Source organism: Narcine bancroftii, chromosome 7 (genome assembly GCF_036971445.1).
Source record: "Narcine bancroftii isolate sNarBan1 chromosome 7, sNarBan1.hap1, whole genome shotgun sequence".
Lineage (NCBI taxonomy): Eukaryota > Metazoa > Chordata > Chondrichthyes > Torpediniformes > Narcinidae > Narcine > Narcine bancroftii.
Window position 1 is genome coordinate 64,718,092 of NC_091475.1, and position 15,784 is coordinate 64,733,875.

At 40.5% G+C, this 15,784-nt stretch overlaps 1 pseudogene; it reads right to left on the minus strand.

The window, feature by feature from the left end:
• Positions 1-15,784, minus strand: part of LOC138738981 (succinate--CoA ligase [ADP-forming] subunit beta, mitochondrial-like) — a 198,132-nt pseudogene that overhangs the window by 62,890 nt on the left and 119,458 nt on the right.

Here is a 15,784-nt window from a genome sequence, read left to right on the forward strand (position 1 = left end):
TCCAGGGATTGTCTTATAAACCAAGTATACAATGTGAACCATGACAGCAAAGTCTCAGTGCTCCCCATGGGTTCAATTATCAAGTCCGACTGCTGTCGGCTCTGTAGAGGCTTTAAATGTTGGTTTATTTTAAAATATGCAATAAAATTTAAACCTTTACTGGTTAATTTGCTTTTAAGATATTGTGATAGCATCGCTCCACTGGTCAGTGTAAGTGCCAGACTTGGGGTAGTCTCATAGAGCAAGTATAGCTCAAAACCTACATTATAAGTGGAAATTCTGGGGTTCGTCTTACATAACAGTCATCTTATACGCTGACATATATGGTATACTGAGTGCAATTCTGGTCACCTTGCAAGAAAAAGTATGTCATTAACTGGAAAGGTTGCCAAAACGTTTCACAAGGATGTTACCAGGACTCATGCGCTGAGTTGCAAGGAGAGGCCAGATCACACTTCTACCACTTCTAGTAGCTTGTCCCATGTACTCACTAGCCATTGGTCCTCTTTAAACCTTTCCCATCCCACCTTAACCCATGTCTATTAGTTATAGAATCCACTACCCTGGGAAAAAGACTGAGGCCATTCCCTTTACCTCTATCACACTTGATTTTGTAAACCTCTAACGTCACCCTCAGCCTCCTCCTTCTTCTTTGGCTTGGCTTCGCGGACGAAGATTTATGGAGGGGTAATGTCCATGTCAACAGCAGGCTCGTTTGTGGCTGACAAGTCTGATGCGGGACAGGCAGACACGGTTGCAATGGTTGCAAGGGAAAATTGGTTGGTTGGGGTTGGGTGTTGGGTTTTTCCTCCTTTGCCTTTTGACAGTGAGGTGGGCTCTGCGGTCTTCTTCAAAGGAGGTTGCTGCCCGCCAAACTGTGAGGTGCCAAGATGCACGGTTTGAGGCGATATCAGCCCACTGGCAGTGGTCAATGTGGCAGGCACCAAGAGCTTTCTTTAGGCAGTCCTTGAACCTCTTCTTTGGTGCATCTCTGTCATGGTGGCCAGTGGAGAGCTCGCCATATAACACGATCTTGGGAAGGCGATGGTCCTCCATTCTGGAGACGTGACCTACCAGTGCAGTTGGATCTTCAGCAGCGTGGATTCGATGCTGTCGGCACTAATCTTTGTGTGTTTCTTCTGGTGGTTGTTTTTCCAGACTCTTTTGTGTAGTCTTCCAAAGGCGCTATTTGCCTTGGCGAGTCTGTTGTCTATCTCGTTGTCGATCCTTGCATCCGATGAAATGGTGCAGCCGAGATAGGTAAACTGGTTGACCGTTTTGAGTTTTGTGTGCCCGATGGAGATGTGGGGGGGCTGGTAGTCATGGTGGGGAGCTGGCTGATGGAGGACCTCAGTTTTCTTCAGGCTGACTTCCAGGCCAAACATTTTGGCAGTTTCCGCAAAACAGGACGTCAAGCGCTGAAGAGCTGGCTCTGAATGGGCAACTAAAGCGGCATCATCTGCAAAGAGTAGTTCACGGACAAGTTGCTCTTGTGTCTTAATGTGAGCTTGCAGGCACCTCAGATTGAAGAGACTGCCATCCGTGCGGTACCGGATGTAAACAGCGTCTTCATTGTTGAGGTCTTTCATGGCTTGTTTCAGCATCATGCTGAAGAAGATTGAAAAGAGGGTTGGTGCGAGAACGCAGCCTTGCTTCATGCCATTGTTAATGGAGAAGGGTTCAGAGAGCTCATTGCTGTATCTGACCCGACCTTGTTGGTTTTCGTGCAGTTGGATAACCATGTTGAGGAACTTTGGGGGGCATCCGAGGCGCTCTAGTATTTGCCGAAGCCCTTTCCTGCTTACGGTGTCGAAGGTTTTGGTGAGGTCAACAAAGGTGATGTAGAGTCCTTTGTTTTGTTCTCTGCACTTTTCTTGGAGCTGTCTGAGGGTAAAGACCATGTCAGTAGTTCCTCTGTTTGCGCGAAAGCCGCACTGTGATTCTGAGAGAACATTCTTGGCGACACTAGGTATTATTCTATTTTGGAGAATCCTAGCGAAGATTTTGCCTGCAATGGAGAGCAGCGTGATTCCCCTGTAGTTTGAGCAGTCTGATTTCTCCCCTTTGTTTTTGAACAGGGTGATGATGATGGCATCATGAAAGTCCTGAGGCAGCTTTCCTTGGTCCAAGCAGAGCTTGAAAAACTCATGCAGTTTGGCATACTCCAGGGAAAACAGTTCTTTGATTGGGGTCTGTTGAAGGGTTAAGTAAGAGAAGGTGTCTGAGAGCTGGAGTCTGGCCTCTGTAAGGTTGAGGTCAGTGCGCCAGACCACAACTCTCTGCAGTGTTCTACGATCTGCAGTAAAATGAGTATTTAACATCTCATGAGCTATACTTACAAGATAGTTTTCCATTTTTACCTGTGTGATTAAGCTTGAGATGCTCATTGAAAACATGAGCATAATGTAGAATCTATTGCAAACCTTCAAGATTCTGAAGTGGCAAAATGTGGCCATTGCTTTAGCGGATAGCAAGCCATGGGTATGAGGAAGAAAGTGATTTAAATCAGGCAAATAGGTTTCACTCCCTGACATTAGTTTTGCCAGTTCTTGCAAATTAAATAGTTAACAGAAGAGGGCAATAAAGAGCAATTATTCACCGCCACTTACCTTTTTGTTTGAGGTGATTAATTTAAATGCCTCAGTCACTTGCTGAGATGTGGCTCCACTACCCACATCTAGAAAGTTGGCAGGTGTACCTCCATACAGGTTGATGATATCCATTGTAGCCATAGCCAGCCCTGCGCCATTTACTGCAAAATAAAATGCCCACTAATGACACCTCGCTAACCCCCATTCGACAAGTCAAAACTACAAAAAGTTTTCAAAAGAAATCTTATGGCTCTTTTTTAAAATCAAAGAATTATTTTTTTTTTTACCCATGCTGCAATGTTACTTTAGACATGTTTTGCAGTTCTCTTTCAGAATCCTGACCCCAAGTTTACGATTTTAATGTTGCTTCATCAAGCTCGTGACATGCATGAAATGCAAATTGGCGCAGCAGGGCAAGGATATTCAACCCCACCAGTCCATAACCCACTCCACACCAAGTACTGTGACAAACTTGCCCACATTTCTGAGATCCAATTAATCTAACAATACATTGTACAAATCATTCTTTCAAATTAACAGATACCAAAAGCAACCAAAAAAAGTTGACAGAACATTAGCTACAAATCAAAGTTTAGCTGTTTTGACCTCAAGGTGTGAGGATCATCAGAATAGGTGACATAAATACACCCAATCACAGAAAAGACAGTCTGATCAAAGTGATTGAAATATTAAAAATAATTCAACATAATTTGCACAGAGAATTTTTTTAATTAGTTGGGGAAATCCTAAAGAAGGCAAAACATTTGGATGTATGTTGATCCAAATTTCTACAGACAAGTTGGCACAAGAATGGGGCGCAGAATTTAAATGGTTGGTAACTGGTCAGGCATAATGAGTGCATCTCAACCAGGTCAGGAGGGTGTTACCACAGATATAAATCTCCCAACACCTCTCTGTTGTCCGAATGGGTCCTTGGGTAAAGCACTGGACCACAGTTCTGTGTAAGTCAATCTGATGAGCAAGATTTTGGAGAGAGGTCCTTCGGTTTTTATTTATTTAGAGCACACATGTCAAACTCAGGCCCGCGGGCCAAATTTGGCCCATGATATAATTATATTTGGCCCGCAAGATTATATCAAATATGTATAAGAGCTGGCCCGCTGGCTGCCGCGCCAGTATAGCGCATGCACAGCTAATACTACAAATTCCAGAATGCTTTGCAAATGCGTTGGGGCCGGCCGTCAGCCCGCTAATCACCCCCAACTCCTCTGTTTACTTTCATTAGCATCTGCGACCTGTCGCCCAACTCACGTGTAATAAACCCCTTACGAAAAATGGCCAAACGAAAAATAGAAACAGGACCTTTCAAGACAGGTGGGAGGCAAATTCTGACCCCAGAGTTTGATGAACTTGCATCTAAGAAGAGATGCCAAGTATCTGGTTTAGACCCAGGTGCATCAGAGTAAATCACAGTGCAACAAGCTAAGCTTGGATTAATATTTTCTTTGGTTAACTTTGGACTGTTCATAGTTGAAAGATTGGATTTTAATTGAAGCAAGTTGTTATTTATTTGACGTTGGCTTGTGAAAAAAAAAACATTTAAAAGGAGCTTAAAGGCTATAGACATGGTCTTTGCCCTCAGATAGCTCCAGGAAAAGTGCAGAGAACAAAACAAAGGACTCTACATCACCTTTGTTGACCTCACCAAAGCCTTCGACAACGAGAGTAGGAAAGGGCTTTGGCAAATACTAGAGCGCCTCGGATGCCCCCCAAAGTTCCTCAACATGGTTATCCAACTGCACGAAAACCAACAAGGTCGGGTCAGATACAGCAATGAGCTCTCTGAACCCTTCTCCATTAACAATGGCGTGAAGCAAGGCTGCGTTCTCGCACCAACCCTCTTTTCAATCTTCTTCAGCATGATGCTGAAACAAGCCATGAAAGACCTCAACAATGAAGATGCTGTTTACATCCGGTACCGCACGGATGGCAGTCTCTTCAATCTGATGCGCCTGTAAGCTCACACCAAGACACAAGAGCAACTTGTCCGTGAACTACTCTTTGCAGACGATGCCGCTTTAGTTGCCCATTCAGAGCCAGCTCTTCAGCGCTTGACGTCCTGTTTTGCGGAAACTGCCAAAATGTTTGGCCTGGAAGTCAGCTTGAAGAAAACTGAGGTCCTCCATCAGCCAGCTCCCCACCATGACTACCAGCCCCCCCACATCTCCATCGGGCACACAAAACTCAAAACGGTCAACCAGTTTACCTATCTCGGCTGCACCATTTCATCGGATGCAAGGATCGACAACGAGATAGACAACAGACTCGCCAAGGCAAATAGCGCCTTTGGAAGACTACACAAAAGAGTCTGGAAAAACAACCAACTGAAAAACCTAACAAAGATTAGCGTATACAGAGCCGTTGTCATACCCACACTCCTGTTCGGCTCTGAATCATGGGTCCTTTACCGGCATCACCTACAGCTCCTAGAACGCTTCCACCAGCTTTGTCTCCGCTCCATCCTCAACATTCATTGGAGCAACTTCATCTCCAACATCGAAGTACTCGAGATGGCAGAGGCCGACAGCATCGAATCCACGCTGCTGAAGATCCAATTGCGCTGGGTAGGTCACGTCTCTAGAATGGAGGACCATCACCTTCCCAAGATCGTGTTATATGGCGAGCTCTCCACTTGCCACCGAGACAGAGGTGCACCAAAGAAGAGGTACAAGGACTCCCTCTGTCGTCAGGGATTGCTGAAGGTTGTATGTGGGTGGGAAGGGAAGGTTGAGAACCGCTGCTCTAGACCCAGTTGTTACTGAAATATCTTTCTGGGGAACAATTGTTAATTGCCCATTTCCTTTGGAGTTCCAAAACCATGCACATAACGAGTCATTTAGGTAGGATTAAAACAGTGGTTTTCAACCTTTTTCTTCCCACCCACATACCACCTTACACAATCCCTTACTAATCACAAAGCACCTATGGCATAGGGAATACTTAAAGTGGTATGTGAGTGGAAAGAAAAAGGCTAAGAACCACTGTGAGCATTATCAGAGAAAATAGTCAGCACTTGGTGATGTCTATGAATCACATACAGTCACTGCATGCAAGGGATATGCAACAAAGTATTTCTTTCTTTGGCTTGGCTTCGCGGACGAAGATTTATGGAGGGGTAATGTCCACGTCAGCTGCAGGCTCGTTTGTGGCTGACAAGTCCGATGCGGGACAGGCAGACACGTTTGCAGCGGTTGCAAGGGAAAATTGGTTGGTTGGGGTTGGTTGTTGGGTTTTTCCTCCTTTGCCTTTTGACAGTGAGGTGGGCTCTGCGGTCTTCTTCAAAGGAGGTTGCTGCCCGCCGAACTGTGAGGCGCCAAGATGCACGGTTTGAGGCGATATCAGCCCACTGGCGATGGTCAATGTGGCAGGCACCAAGAGATTTCTTTTGGCAGTCCTTGTACCTCTTCTTTGGTGCACCTCTGTCACAGTGGCCAGTGGAGAGCTCGCCATATAACACGATCTTGGGAAGGTGATGGTCCTCCATTCTGGAGATGTGACCTACCCAGCGTAGTTTGATCTTCAGCAGTGTGGATTCGATGCTGTTGACCTCTGCCATCTTGAGTACTTCGATGTTAGGGATGAAGTCGCTCCAATGAATGTTGAGGATGGAGCGGATACAACGCTGGTGGAAGCGTTCTAGGAGCCGTAGGTGATGCCGGTAGAGGACCCATGATTCGGAGCTGAACAAGAGTGTGGCTATGACAACAGCTCTGTATATGCTAATCTTTGTGAGGTTTTTCCGTTGGTTGTTTTTCCAGACTCTTTTGTGTAGTCTTTCAAAGGCGCTATTTGCCTTGGCGAGTCTGTTGTCTATCTCGTTGTCGATCCTTGCATCCGATGAAATGGTGCAGCCGAGATAGGTTGACCGTTTTGAGTTTTGTGTGCCCAATGGAGATGTGGGGGGGCTGGTAGTCATGGTGGGGAGCTGGCTGATGGAGGACCTCAGTTTTCTTCAGGCTGATTTCCAGGCCAAACATTTTGGCAGTTTCCGCAAAGCAGGACGTCAAGCGCTGAAGAGCTGGCTCTGAATGGGCAACTAAAGCGGCATCGTCTGCAAAGAGTAGTTCACAGACAAGTTGCTCTTGGGTCTTGGTGTGAGTTTGCAGGCACCTCAGATTGAGGAGACTGCCATTTGTGCGGTACCGGATGTAAACAGCATCTTCATTGTTGAGGTCTTTCATGGCTTGTTTCAGCATCGTGCTGAAGAAGATTGAAAAGAGGGTTGGTGCGAGAACGCAGCCTTGCTTCACGCCATTGTTAATGGAGAAGGGTTCAGAGAGCTCATTGCTGTATACCATATATACACTGTACTCACTTAAATTTAGAAATGTGAGAGAGGATATTATAGAAACATATGAAATTATGAAAGGCATTCATAAGTTTGAGATAGGTAAATTGTTTCATTGGTGTGGGATACCAGAACTAGAAGGCATAGTCTCAAGATTTAAGAAAGAGATGAGGAGGAACTGCTTTTGCTAGAGTGTGGTGAATCTGTGAAATTCGCTGCCCATTGAAGCAGCGGAGGCAACCTCAGTAAATATATTTAAGACCAGGTTGGATAGATTTTTACATTGTAGTGAAATTAATGGATATGATGAGCCTATCATTAGATCAGCTATAATCTCAATGAATGATAGAGTCGGCTCAATGGGCTGGGTGACCTATTCCTGCTCCTATTTCTTATGCTCTTATGATTTAATAGAGGTGTATAAGATTATGAGTGCAGATAGAGTGGACAACCAGCACCTTTTTAAACAGGGTAGAATTGGCCAATACTAGAGGAAAGTTTAGGGGATATGCTGATGTAGTTTTTTTTTTAAATAGAGAGTGGTGGGTGCCAAGAATGAATTGCTGAAGGTGGGGGTGGAGACTTGTACAATAAGGACATTTAAAATATTCTTAAATGGGCATGTGGATGTAAGAAAAGTGGAGGGTTATAGGCTGTAAGGGAAAGGAAGGGTTGGATTGATCATGAAGTGAGTTCATAAAGGTAAGTACAACATCATGTCCCATATACTGTTCTATCCAATTTCTCCCTATAACCCAAGCCTTCCTATCCAGGCATCCCCTCCAGTTAAACCACATTCTTCCAGCAGCACGGCGACCAAAATGGCCCACAAATCGTACAACTACAATATGACATTGCAACCCTTACAGTCAATGCCTTCTACACAAAATGGCCCATAAATCGTACATCTACAATAAGCATTGCAACTCTTACAGTCAATGCCTTCTACACAAAATGGCCCATAAATCATACAACTACAATAAGACATTGCAACTCTTACAGTCAATGCCTTCTACACAAAATGGCCCATAAATCATACAACTACAATATGGCATTGCAACTCTTATAGTCAATGCCTTCTACACAAAATGGCCCATAAATCGTACAACTACAATATGATATTGCAACTCTTATAGTCAATGCCTTCTACACAAAATGGCCCATAAATCGTACAACTACAATAAGACATTGCAACTCTTACAGTCAATACCTTCTACACAAAATGGACCATAAATCGTACAACTACAATAAGACATTGCAACTCTTACAGTCAATGCCTTCTACACAAAATGGCCCATAAATCATACAACTACAATAAGACATTGCAACTCTTACAGTCAATGCCTTCTACACAAAATGGCCCATAAATCATACAACTACAATATGGCATTGCAACTCTTATAGTCAATGCCTTCTACACAAAATGGCCCATAAATCGTACAACTACAATATGATATTGCAACTCTTATAGTCAATGCCTTCTACACAAAATGGCCCATAAATCGTACAACTACAATAAGACATTGCAACTCTTACAGTCAATGCCTTCTACACAAAATGGACCATAAATCGTACAACTACAATAAGACATTGCAACTCTTACAGTCAATGCCTTCTACACAAAATGGCCCATAAATCATACAACTACAATACGACATTGCAACTCTTATAGTCTATACCAGAAGATTCCATATATCGAATATTCATTTTTTCACAGATAGACTGTTTGGCACTGATCAAGATATTGCTAAATTACAACTTTAGTTAACTTATAATTTAATTTAAAGGTACAGCACAGTAACAGGCCCTTCTGGCCCACAAGCCTGCATCATCCACATACACTCATGTAACCAATTAACTGACTAATCCCGAATGCCTTTTGAATGTAGCAGGAAATTGGATTAGCCAGAGAAAACCCACAGGGAGAAAGTACAAACTCCATACAGACAGCGGTGGATTTTAATCCAGATTACTAACGCTTAATAACTTTGTGCTAACCATGATACTAACCACGTGTAGCCCAAACCTTTAGTCCATATTGTAATGAAGATATGTGAAAGTACAATGTTTATTGTATCTGAATATTGTGTTAATTGGCAATTTTCATAAAAGTGAAGCAACAATGGTATACCATGTTCAGTACCTTCTGCATTGGTTCGCTATCAATTATGGGGTATTATCAATTTCAAATGTTGCAGGTATTTTTACTTTTGAGGACTAACCAGAATATAGTAATGATATATCTCCTTCTTCGTTAACATATAGTTGGAAAATAGGGAAAACATCAATAAATCAAAACAAAGGCCATGAAAAAATTTGCTCTTCACAATTCTATGCAAACAGTTTGCAATTTGTATGGATTTAGAGTGGTTTCTATTCAGGTTCGAGGATTTTCGTCACAATTTGAAATGATAAGCACAAATTATGTATTGCTCACTCACCCAGACAACCAATATTTCCGTCCAATCCAATGTAATTGAGACCTGCATCTGCTGCTTGCTTGTCCTCTGTATCTTCTTGACTCCAATCCTGATGAGCAAAAATGTTCTTCTGGCGGAAGGCAGCATAGGAATCAAAGTTGATTTTGGCATCCATGCAGATGACTAGAAGCAAATAGCAACAATAGTTGAATTGGCATCACTAACACAGCAATTCCATAGTGTTGCATAAATGTATAAGGTGAAAGGCAGCCAATTAGCCTAGATCAACTGAAAGACAAGTCTCGTGATGGAGTTAAAACCAAGGTAGAAAACCAACTGCCATCATTTTAGTGTGGCATGCACTTCTGGTGGTAACACATTCAGTAGCACTCTAATAAGAGTTACCGTATATAAACATTACCTATTCCAGAAGCATCCTCCACCATAGGATTTATCTCAACCATGCTGGCATGTTCTCTGCTGCATCTTCTATGATGTTAGGTGGAAAGCCCATATTCTTTGCAAGCTGGAAAGATTACATTTCAAATGATTTAGTACCATAGAACATTACAGCACAGAAACAGGCCCTTCTGCCCTTCTAGTTTGTGCTGAACTAATTTTCAGACCTCCACTCAGTCCATCACCCTCCATACTTCTCCCATCTATATGCCTGTTCAAATTCTTCATCAATGTTAAAACTGAGTCCCCATTAAGAACTTCAGCTGGCAGTTTGATCCACATTCCCACAATGTTCTATGTGAAGAGGTTCCCACGATAGATTACACTTTCCTTATTCTAATATATCTTAATTTCAAAGTATTACCTTCCACAGCATGAGTTGCGATATCCAAAATTTCGATCTCTTTAATCCAACAAATCAAACTCTGTGGCTGTTAATTTATGTAGCTTTAATTCATTGATAAAATGGCTAAACATTTTGCATCACTTCACATTAAGACTTTCATAACGATGAATAACAAAGTATTTACTGTATGATAGAGACATAAAAAGTATATGAAGATAAAAATGATATAAAAGCTTTTAAAGAGATGCACAAATTAGAGACACAAAAACTTTAAAGAGATACACAAACTTTAAAGAGATACATAAGCTTTTAAAGAGATACAAAAGTTAAAAGAAAAATTTCTTGTTCTCACGCTTCCTTCACATTTGGTAGATAATGAGCTAGCCATTAGTCTGGGCAGAAATTACATCATATTACATCATAGTCACTATGGTAACAGTACAAACAATAGTTCTCTTAAAGAGACAGGCACACATTTAACTAAGAAGCAAAAACCACAAGGTTTTAACTTTAACACCCCCTAATGTTCCCCCAAACATTTCACCTTTCACCCTAAACCAAGTCCTCTGGTTTATATCTCACCTAGCCTCAGTGAAAAACCCAACCAACATTTACTCTGTTGATACCCCTCATGATTTTAAATATCTCGATCAAATCTCCATCATTCTTCTACGCTTCAAGGAATACAGTCCTAACCTGTTTAACCTTTCCCTGTAAACTCAGTTCCTAAAGTCCAAGTAACATCCTAGTAAATCTTCTCTGCACTCTTTCTATCTTATTGATATCTTTCCTGTATTCAGGTGACCAAAACTGCACACAATACCCCAAATTTGGCCTCACCAATGACATATAATACTTTAACATAACATCCCAACTCCTGTATTCAATACTTTGATTTATGAAGGCCAATATGCCAAAAGCTCACTTTACAACTCTATCCACCCGTGACGCCACTTTCAGGGAATTACTTATTTGTATTCCCAGGCCCCTCTGTTCTACTGCACTTCTCAGTGTCCTACCATTTTTTGTGCATGTCCTTTCTTGATTTGACCTTCCAAAATGCAACACCTCACACTTGTCTGCATTAAATTCCATCTGCCATTTTCAGGCCATTTTTCTGGCTGGTCCACATCCCTCTGCAAGCTTTGAAAATCTTCCTTGCTGTCCACAACACCTCCAATCTTAGTGTCATCTGAAAACTTGCTGATCCAATTTACCACATTATCATACAGATCATTGATCTAGACTACAAACAACCCCCAGCACCAATCCCTGAGGCGCACCACTAGTCACAGGGCTCCAGTCTGAGAAGCAGTCATCAATCTGGCTTCTACTGTGTACCCAATATCAATTTCCAATTTTTTTTATTGTTCATATATATAGGTAATAACAAGAATATATATCCAACAAATTAAATGCAAATTAACAAATAGCTGTAAGCAATCTATGAAAGAGACAAAAAAACCCATAATGTATATAAAACAAAAACTATTCAAATAATCTGACCCCTCCCTTGTGAAGTTATGATTAAATGTGAATATTCCACTAATATATGAAAGAAAGGACAACAAAACCATAAAATGGGATCCAATAATCTTATAAATTCTGAAAATGATCAAGGAAAGAGCCCCATAAATTTAGAAAAGTAAGGTCCATTACATTAGTAGAGCATCTAATTTTTTCCAGAGTGAAGCATCAGATCACCATTGAGTATGTGTAGGAGGCACAGCATCCTTCATCTAATAAGTATAGCTCTCTAGAAAGAAGAAGAGCAAAGGTAAATACATGGGATTGTGGCCCAGACACATTTAAATTAGCTGATTTACTTATTCCAAATAGGGGGACATTAAGAACTAAAAGCAAGGTATGGAAGATCTTTCCCAATAATTGGAAAACGAGGAACATGACCAAAACATATTGAATAATGTACCTTCTTCAGTCTTACATCTATCACATTTTGACGAGAAATTAGAATTTAGCCAATTGAAGATTGATCACCCATAGAAAGCAGAGACCCACACGACACCACAGCACAGAAACAGCTACCCCCATGTGGATGTACTACTTTAAAATGTAATGAATGTTGGGCACATAGAGAAGCTGAATTTACCAATTTTAAGATTTTATGTAGCATCAGAAAATTCTTGTAGAGGAGGATTCACGTGATGGAGTAGTGGCCGGTCGGAGAACTCCAGCCCTCTCCAGAAAAGTCGGGAAAAACAAGAGAAAATACAAAGGCACAGAAATAAAAGTCAAAGAAAAGTGAGTATAAAGGTGGAAAGAAGATGGAGACAAAAAAAGAAAAATCAAAATCAACGGAAAGAAGAGAGGAAGAGAAGACAACGGAGGAAAAAGGTGAAGGCCTTACCTGTCTGAAGAGGCCCGCTGAGGAGAGAGGAGCCCGCATCCTCAGGTCGGTAGAAAAAGAACTACAACAATGGCTCGCAGAGCCGAGTAAAAATGCGCGATGCGCATGAAAAAAAACACACCGACGGGAGGGGGGACCAGCTGGGGAGTCGATCTCCACAGCCGGCAACGACAGCTGCAGAACACCTGCAGCAAGAAGAGACCACAGAAAACAATGAAAACAAGAAAGAAGAGAAGGAAAGGGCAACAAAGAAACAACAGATGGCCAACCCAGAGGAAGAAGAAGAGGAAGAATACAGTGAAATAGATGAAGGGAAAGGCAAGGTAAAGGATATACTTTCTCTTGTTAGAGGATACATGGAGTCATTTAAAGAATGGCAAACACAGGAATTCAATGATTTAAGAAGAAGAATAAACAACACAGAAGAGAAAGAGAATAAAATAGATATGACCTTAACAGAAATGGGGAAAAAAATGGACAAGATGGAAGAACGGGCAGTAGCAGCAGAAATGGAGGTAGAAGACTTAAAAAAGAAATTGGAGGAATCTAATAAAAAAACTAAAGAGACACAAGAACTACTAGCTCAAAAAATAGATATAATGGAAAATTATAACAGAAGAAATAACATAAAGATAGTGGGCCTTAAGGAAGATGAAGAAGGCAAGAATATGAGGGAGTTTATAAAAGAGTGGATCCCTAAGACCCTAGGATGTCCAGAACTACAGCAAGAAATGGAAATAGAAAGGGCACATAGAGCATTGGCCTCTAAACCACAACCACAACAAAAACCAAGATCTATTGTAGTAAAATTCCTAAGATATACTACAAGAGAAAAGGTACTGGAGAAGGCAATGGAAAAAGTAAGAGAGGGCAACAAACCACTGGAATATAAAGGGCAAAAAATCTTCATTTATCCAGATATAAGTTTTGAACTCCTAAAGAAGAGAAAGGAGTTCAATACAGCAAAGGCGATTTTATGGAAGAAAGGGTATAAATTTATACTGAAGCATCCTGCGGTATTGAAAATATTTATTCCAGGACAACAAAACAGACTATTCTCGGATCCAGAAGAAGCACGAAAATTTGCAGAACAATTACAAAAATAGACTGAGGGATGAAGACGGGTAATGAGAGTAAAAATGATCACGATTGATATGTATGTGGGTAAAGACAAAAATAGACTGAGGGATGAAGACGGGTAATGAGGGTAAAAATGACCACGATTGATATGTATGCGGGTAAAGAGGTATAAGAGTGAATAGAGAAAATGTGCATACATGAATGTATCTGTAATTAGAGGAAAATATAGATAGTATAGACAAGAATTAATAAGGGAAGGTAATGGAATAGAGAGAATAAGGAGGGAATTAAAAGAGTGACCTTTGTGACATATGAAAAGTGAAATCTTTTCTGGGTGGGGCTGGGTGGGGGAAAATAGCGGTCACTGCAAAATCAGTTGACGCTTGCGAGTGGATTCGCAAATCCAAATGGAGAGGGGAGATGTGGTTGTCCGACAAGGGATAAAGGACAACTCAGGAGGGGAAGGGGAGATTGGGGATAAAGAAGATAGAAATAGGAGAATAAGGAAAATGTTGGATGTTGTAGGAATGTTGTCTTGTAAAGAGTTGAAAATAAGAAAACAGAAATGGAAAAGGAGGAAAGGTAATGATGGAAAAACGGAAAGAGAAGATAAACAAAATATAAAATGGCTACGCTGAACTATATGACTTTAAATTTTAATGGAATACATAACCAAATTAAAAGGAAGAAACTACTAAATTTACTGAAAAAGGAAAAAATAGATATAGCATTTGTCCAAGAAACACACTTAACTGAATTGGAGCACAAGAAATTAAAGAGAGATTGGGTAGGACATGTAACAGCAGCATCGTATAATTCAAAAGCAAGAGGAGTGGCTATATTAATTAGCAAAAATGTGCCATTTAAAATAGAAGAGGAAATAATAGATCCAGCAGGGAGATATGTTATGATAAAATGTCAGATATATTCGGAGCATTGGAATCTACTTAATATATATTCACCTAACGAAGAAGATCAAAAGTTTATGCAAGATATCTTTTTGAAGGCAGCTAATACGCAAGGGAACATACTAATAGGAGGGGATTTCAATCTGAATTTGGATCCAAATATGGATAAAACGGGGAAAAAAATTAACAGGAAGAACAAAGTAACCAAATTTATAATTAAATCAATGCAAGAAATGAAACTTGTGGACATATGGAGGAAACAAAACCCAAAAGAAAAGGAATACTCATACTACTCGACTAGACATAAAACATACTCAAGAATAGACCTATTTTTGTTATCAGCTAGTATGCAGGATAGAGTAAGGAAAACAGAATATAAAGCGAGAATGCTATCGGACCATTCACCCTTAATACTGACAGTAAAGCTAGAGGACATCCCTCCAAGAATGTATAGATGGAGATTAAACCCCATGCTACTTAAAAGACAGGATTTTAGAGAATTTATTGAAAAACAATTAAAAATGTATTTTGAAGTAAATACGGAATCAGTGGAAGATAAGTTTATACTATGGGACGCAATGAAACCATTCATTAGAGGGCAAATAATAAGTTATGTAACCAAGATGAAGAAGGACAACAATCAGGAAACAGAGCAGTTGGAAAGGGAAATAGTAAACATAGAAAAAAAATTAGCAATGAAGGAAGATACAACTAAAAGAAGAGAATTGGCGGATAAAAAAATAAAATATGAAACATTACAAACATATAAGGTGGAGAAGAATATAATGAAGACAAAACAGAAATATTATGAACTAGGTGAAAAAACACACAAAATCTTAGCATGGCAGCTTAAGAAAGAGCAAACTAAGAAAATGGTATTGGCAACAAGGAAAAAAGACAAACAAGTTACATATAATCCAAAAGAAATTAAAGAAAACTTCAGAGAATTCTATGAACAATTATACCGAACTGAAAACAGAAGGGAAAGAAGGGAAAATAGATGAATTTTTGACTAAAATTGAACTACCAAAACTACAAGTAGAGGAACAAAATAAATTAACAGAACCATTTGGAATAGTAGAAATACAAGAGATAATAAAAAAATTACCAAATAATAAGACACCAGGAGAGGATGGACTCCCAATAGAATTCTACAAAACATTTAAAGACCTATTAATACCGCCCCTCCTGGATGTAATCAACCAGATTGATGAGACACAAAACTTACCAGATTCATGTAAAACAGCAATAATTACAGTGATACTAAAACAAGGGAAAGATCCACTCTCACCAGCGTCATATA